Source organism: Rhamphochromis sp. 'chilingali', assembly GCF_963969265.1.
Source record: "Rhamphochromis sp. 'chilingali' genome assembly, chromosome: 1".
Classification (NCBI taxonomy): domain Eukaryota; kingdom Metazoa; phylum Chordata; class Actinopteri; order Cichliformes; family Cichlidae; genus Rhamphochromis; species Rhamphochromis sp. 'chilingali'.
Genome location: NC_137929.1, coordinates 31,037,187 through 31,044,409, shown reverse-complemented (window position 1 = coordinate 31,044,409; position 7,223 = coordinate 31,037,187). Strand labels below are relative to the sequence as shown.

General features: G+C 36.1%; 1 long non-coding RNA gene across 1 annotated transcript; it reads left to right on the top strand.

The window, feature by feature from the left end:
• The first annotated feature begins 3,550 nt into the window (after window positions 1-3,550).
• On the top strand, window positions 3,551-6,861 carry LOC308395597. Its single transcript, XR_013971417.1, has 3 exons — window positions 3,551-3,655; window positions 3,910-3,969; window positions 6,656-6,861. It is a non-coding gene; the product is annotated as an uncharacterized lncRNA (long non-coding RNA).
• The last annotated feature ends 362 nt before the right edge of the window (window positions 6,862-7,223 follow it).

Sequence of the window (7,223 nt, the reverse complement as noted above, 5' to 3'; positions counted from 1 at the left end):
TTCTGTCCCATGTTTCAGGTCTATATGTTCTGTCTGTTTGCGTGTCTAGAGTTCAGTCGGTGTGTGTCCTGTTTTACTTTGAATGTCCGTATCTCATGTCAGTGTTTCTAGTTTTGCTTCCCTTGCCTCATCCTGCCTAATTACTCCCAGCTGTGCTGTCCTTTTGTGTCTCATATCCCTCGTTATCCCTCAGTGTATTTAAGCCCCGTGTTTCTCTTTGTCAGTGTTGTGATCTCCCTCACATCTGTCTGTGTGTTCTACCTGCCAACCCTGTCTTGTTTATTTCAGTATTCAAGTTTAGTTCTTTCTTGTTTCCAGCAATAAAGCTGCCCTTTTGAGTTTACGTTTCAACTGTTTCTGCATTTGGGTCCTTTCCTGCCTGCCTGCACTCAGATCATGACAAACATCAACAATAATAAATATTTATTTACTTACAGAAATGTTTAAATTTCCTGTCATATTTTGAATATTTTACAATAAGTCTTTTGTTTCATTCTTTCTTTATGTTCAAACGGATGCTTGTCTCCAGATTTACTTTTCTTCCATAGGCCCTGAAATACTGTACTTTGACTAAAAGACTCTACATGTAAGCAGTTAAGTGGAATTAATTAGTAAAGTGTATCAAATGCTAATTGTAACTGTAACTATATTTCTAATGAAGAAAAACATTTGTGTTCCCTTGTAGAGTAACTCTACAGACACAACCTAGAAGACTGGTAAATAAAAATAAATACATTTTACTGGTGTCCTTCTATAAAATTTGATTAAATCTAACAATATATGTCAGCTGTCTTCAAGTAACAAACTAAAATGTCAGTGTTTAATCAGAGTTGATCAGAAATGGTGTGAAAACAGTGCAGTGATGCCATTCGACTACATGATTTTTCATTGGTATGAAGTTATGTCACACAAAAGAGCCACACCTTGTTTATAAATAGTAATGAAAATGACGCACATGTACCTCAGTTGTACAGATATCAAATGATCAAATGTAACAACAGCAGCTTACATAACATACTAGATTTCAAACATCATTTATAGCTAAATAGTGCCTGTTAATAAAGGATGATCTGGACAAAAGGCCTTTCTTTCTGTTTGTTCAAGTGTTTATGCCATTAAATCAATCCTATTGTTAGGTAGTTTATGTGAGCTAAGAGATCAGTGATCTCTTAATTTGTTCATTTCTTGTCTTTCTTTGTGTTTGCTATTAAATCAAACCTGAGCCTTATTGTTAGGTTTTTCATGTGAGCTTTAAACTTTGATCTCTGAAGTTGTTCATTCCCTAGTGGATTCAAACCTACATAATTCGGTTCGATAACTCAAATTTAATTAAATCATAACGCCACAAATCAAGAATATAGTTCTGGCGGAGAGACTCGGCTGAAGTCCTGGTAGATCAACTAATCTCAGTGTTAGCCAACATTAGCTCACAGGATTATAAAATCAAGCATGGAGCCATAAATTCTGCCTTTACCAACATTTATGAAAGAATAGGTTGTTCCAAAGTGCTTTATTCACTTAAAGGTACTGTAATCAGATGCCACCTTTGTATCCGCTTTTATTAATACTATTTTGATGTTTTAGTAATTAAGAGTTTTGTTTTAGTAATTAAGAATGAACTCTACTATGCCATGTGACTACAGACAGAGAACCCCCCCCCCACACACACACACACACAAAACATGTTGCACGGGACAAATACAACTTTTTGTACATGTGGTAATATGCAGAGTCCACTTACACAGTGTCCAAGAACTGTCATTATAACGGCAATAATGTAAACATTGACACAACAACTTAACTTTGACAACAAAATTTACAGCTTTTTGAAAGTTATATATGGTGTTTATAGTGCATGCACGGGCCAGTTAGAACAAAAGACATGGTGAGAAATGTGCTAAAGCATTTGAATAAAACAACTATATAAGGGTAGACTTAATATTATGGTATGTATTATTTCTTACAAAATACTGCTCTTTTGTTTCTTTGAATCTAGACAGTTGTGTAAATTTACAACATATACTACATGTAAATGACTTTATAGCAACCAGTTAGAGAAGATATGCACCAAAGGACGGTGATATTACAAAGCATGCAAATAAATATATCAATTTAATAAATAAAACTCTTATATTTTCTTATAGAAATGAAGGGCAAATTTGTAAAGGCTTTCTCAGCATTTTGCAACTTTAAGAGGCATGTAAGGAGTACAGGTTCCCTCTCTGTGTCTGCTGCCCATCCTCTCGTTATTCTGTATATTTAAGTCCTCAGTTTGCCTCAGTTTCCTCGTCACATCATCAGTCTTCATGTTAGTACTTCTCTCATGTCCACCTATGGTCTGTGCACCATGTTTTGCTTCCTAGTGTCTAGTTACCGTACAACAAGTTTAGTGTTTTGTATTTTAGTTTGTAATTCTCAGCAATAAATCTGCTTAAGTTTACATTTTGTCTCTGGAGTCCTGCCAGATGTTTAAATTATCTTTGGTTTGTGACTGCTTTTGTATTCACAATCATTAAAGAACTATACTATTTGTATCACACCCTCTTTTCCCACCTCACAGCCGCACAGCAAAGCTTGTTTAACATATTTTCTCTTAACCTGAGGGCATTAATGGAGAGGTAATTTCTGAAAATTCTGGTTTCACAAGCTCTCCTCCAAATGTCAAATCTAATAAGACTTCCCATCTAAATTATTCTGTTAGCCAAAAACAGACTGGACATAATGAAACTTTTTTTAAAAAGCGTGGATAATTGAGAAAGTACATGTTAAGCTGGACCAGTATTCTTATTTTTTGTTCTTTCTGTGTTTGTTCTTCAGTTACATTCTAATTTAATAAATATCGGAGAACAGTTACATATCAATATATCATCATTTTTTATTGTTGAGCAGATCCGGAAAAGAGGGATGATGAGCTTTTGCAAAGCTTCCATCTCTTGGCTCAGAAAAAAAAGTGAACATGACTGAACCAATCACATCAGAGGATTCAAATGATACTAAAACATCATGTTCAACTGTAATCAGCTCAATACAGTAAACAGAGGTGTGATATTGAATGAACAAAAGTAATGTGGTAGAAAATGTATTGCTGAGCCAACTTTTGAAAGAAATTGTTCTTACACAACTCTAGAAACAATATTAGAACTGAAATATGAACATTCAATATTTTTCACTTTATAGAGTGAAAGAAAAGTACACAGATGTCCCATTTGTTACATATTTTATTTACATATTTTATTTTCGTACTAGTTTTGTAGTAACTTCGTAACTTTACAGAAACTCCTTTTTACCTCAGTAGAAATCTATTTGTTTGTCTGCCATGACATCAATGACTAACTTATGTCTCAAGGGAAAACAAAGGGAGAGGCTCTTATCCTGAGGCAAGAAACTGTAAGGTTGACAGTTGAGAAACTTGTGAATCCTATGACGTAACATTCTTCATCATCAAGATCTCACAACCTCGTCTATCATTTCTCACATACGTCATTAGCCCTCACGCTTCTGAAATATATAAGGCCACGAGAGGTGTGAACATATGATTAAAAGAGTTGAAGAGCAAAGAGTTGTGAATTGCACTGTTGTGAGACAAAAAAATTGGAAACCATCTACAGAAGACAAAAAGGACAATTGATACATTTTTCATCTGATCTCAATTTTGGTAAGTGCAATGAAATATAAATTTTATTTAATGTTAATATGACTATTTTGTATTTTAGCTTGTTAAACAAAGTAATTATTATATCTATATTATTTTAAAATTCTGATTCATATTTTTTCATTAAGATATATAATGATGAGTACAGTAAATAAGTCTTGCATTTTTGTGAAATTCTATTTTACTTTTTAAGTAGTGTTTTGGGGTTTTAACTTTTTTTTTAATACATATACACTTGCCATCTGTGTCTTTTACAGAGTTAACTGATTAAACAATGGGTGTTGGACTGATAATATCAACGTTCTTGTTTCTAACAGGTGAGCTAAGTGGTGCTAAACTTACTGTTGATAAAGGAATTATGAACTGCTTTATCATAGCAAAGTATACATCATAAATAATTGCTACAGACAATACGTAGACTGCATTAAAGTTGAATGTTATAGTACTTTTTATGGTTAGGCACTTGAGTACAATTAATCTAGGTAAGCTCTACCTAGTAAGATGTCTTCAAAAAATGGGTTTAGTAAAAATTTGAGTTTGGTATAGCTGAGATGAGGATGATTTACATGACTTTTGACAATTTTTCTTTAAAGAAAAAAAATGTAGTTTCTCTCTGAATCTTTCTCTCTTGGCTGTGAAGCATGTGATTACACAGGTCTGCAACTGCATAAGATTTTAGAGTGTTTCTTATAGATTTTTACTCATTGAAACTGGGAAAAATGTTTTAAAAATTCCATCTCATCAGGTTTTCTTGCAAATCTCATGTTTTTAGTTTAAATGTACAATTTCCCTTTTTAGACTGAAATCTGGTATCCTGTACTTTAGTCAAACAACCATATCCAATGATGTCTTACATTAATTTAATGTTTGTAAGAACGAGACTCAAGATAAATATTTCTCATAATAAATCTCACAGCACACATGGGGCATTCCATTTAAAATCATTCAGTTCTGAAAAAGGTTAAAAGGTCATATCATAATCAGCTTTTATACAGCCTTAACATATTCAAAGAAACAATGCAAAAATGACCTTTGAAATTATTGGATTTACCAGAACTTGAAATGACAAGATTAGGCTGGAATTTTGCGCTTGTTAATAAATGATATTCTTGTCCAATATTTGAGCCCTCACAACTAGAACTAGATTGCAAATATTTATAACATGAGAAAAAATATCATTGTCAGTGTCAAAAATGATTATATTAGAAGATTATTTGACACAGAAGGATTAACAGGTAAAGACTGACCTCTATCACAATATGAATAGAAGTGAGACCTTTCAAGTGCTATAATTCATTTTTGCCAGCCATGTATGTCACATGGGGATATGATCCTTAAAAATTTACCCAAACTTCACTTTATAAAGCTTTCCTCAGTGAATTATCATAAAATTTATTTTCTTCTTTATGAATCTTTTTTTAATCTGCTGCATATAAAACAACCACTCAAAAAAAGGGAACAAACATTGAAAAATTGAGCTAAAAAGCAAGAAAAAAAAGACAGCAAGCTTAAATACTGGCTAATCATGCCATTTCAGACACACATGAGTAGCAAACAATTACATATAAAAGAAAGACTCAAAGGACAAACACAGTGGTTTAGAAGAATTACCGTAATTGTCGGGCTATAAGCCGCTACTTTTTGCACAAGCTTTGAACCCTGCGGCTTTTAGTCAGGTGCGGCTTTTCTATGGATTTTCCATGATTTTTGTGATATCGTAAGACGATTTGTTTTGTTTGTTCTGCTGTTGTATGGCACTACGTTGCCTGGCGGAAGGATCGGGGTTCAAGAGTGGTATGTTAGTCACATGTCCGTCCGCCAGGCAACGTAGTGCCGTACGAAGTAGCGCGAAAAACAAACTTCAAAGTAGCGCTACGCATTCAGCGGGAGGCGTGGATGACGAGCGGCGATAAACTTGCGAAAAGCAAGTTATGCCCAACTCCACCGGTGGATTCTGACAGCGTGGAAAAGTGCGAAAACATCCACGATCACCAACGGATTTTGAAGGGCTGGACTGCTGCATGATGGAGAGGAGGACACCGCCACGGCCCTTCTGAGGGTGTTCGACTCTGACACTGACAACGAGGATTTCTTTGGTTTTGAAAGTGACAACGAAGGAGAGAAGCGGAGAGTGGATGACGAAGCCATCCTGAGCCTGTTCGTTTCCGGCATTGGAGGAGAGGACTTTGGTGGTTTTAGAGCGCAGGAAGAAGAGAAAGATGGTGAATGACTGACTTTTCTTCTTGTTAAAGCCGTGTCACTGCACCTGAGCCTAAAAGGTAGTCCGAATCTATTTTTCTGGTGTGCTGTAGGTTACTGTTATGTACTACATGTGCAAATATGTACCCATAACTTGTTTTTCAAAATATTAATAAAAGGGGTGTGTCTCCAAACAGCCATCTCTTTCCTGACAATTCCCTTTGTGCATATTCTCTTACATATGATAAGTCAATATTGAAACACCTGCGGCTTTTAGTCAGGTGCGGCTAATGTATGTACAAAACAGGATTTTCCCCTGATTTTAGCTTGTGCGGCTAATATTCAGGTGCGCTTTGTAGTCCGGGAAATACGGTACTCCAGTTACCCCACGATTTAGAAATCATCTGTGTACACCAGTCAGCTCTTTTTATGATTACAAAGGTTGCATCGCAAGACACAAGTTTTGCTTTTCATGACAGCAGAACTAAGTCACCTCCCAGTACTGATAAACAAGAAAAAGCAGTGAATTAATTTTATTAAATATATCAATGAATGCAATATCTTTTAACGAAACCTAAATGATTATAAGCACGTATGGGGGAAAAAAAGATAATTTGGGGGAGATTACTTTAGATTGATTGCAATTTATATCAAAAACATAAAAAGGTGAAAAAATTGGGTAAACTGTTGGAGCATTGGATTGAAGACACTGAACTTGTTTTAAGGTAGAGATGGACGGTAGAGATTCATGTGGTTTATGTTTGTCATAACAACATCATATTAATGTCATAACAACATCACCAGCTACAACAACCACTACAGCAGCTACAACTACTACCACGCCAGTTACAACATCGACAACATCAGCTCCAACGACTACCACAGCTGCTGCAACTACCACCACAGCTGCTACAACAAGTACCACAGCAGCACCAACAACTACTACAGCAGCTCAAACCACTACAGCAGCTACAACTGCTACCACACCAGTTACAACATTGACAACACCAGCTCCAACGACCACTACAGCTGCTGCAACTACTGCAACACCAGCTACAACAACTCCTACAGCAACTCAAACCACTGCAGCATCAACGACGACAGTATCAGCTTCAACAACTACCACAGCAGCTCAAACCACTACAGCAGCTACAACTGCTACCACGCCAGGTACAACATCGACAGCATCAACTGTAACAACAACCACAGCCGCTGGAACTACTGCAACACCAGCTCCAACAACAACTACGTCAGCTACAACAAGTACCACAGCGACACCAACAACTACTACAGCAGCTCAAACCACTACAGCAGCTACAACTGCTACCACAACATCGACAACATCAGCTCCAACGACCACCACAGCCGCTGG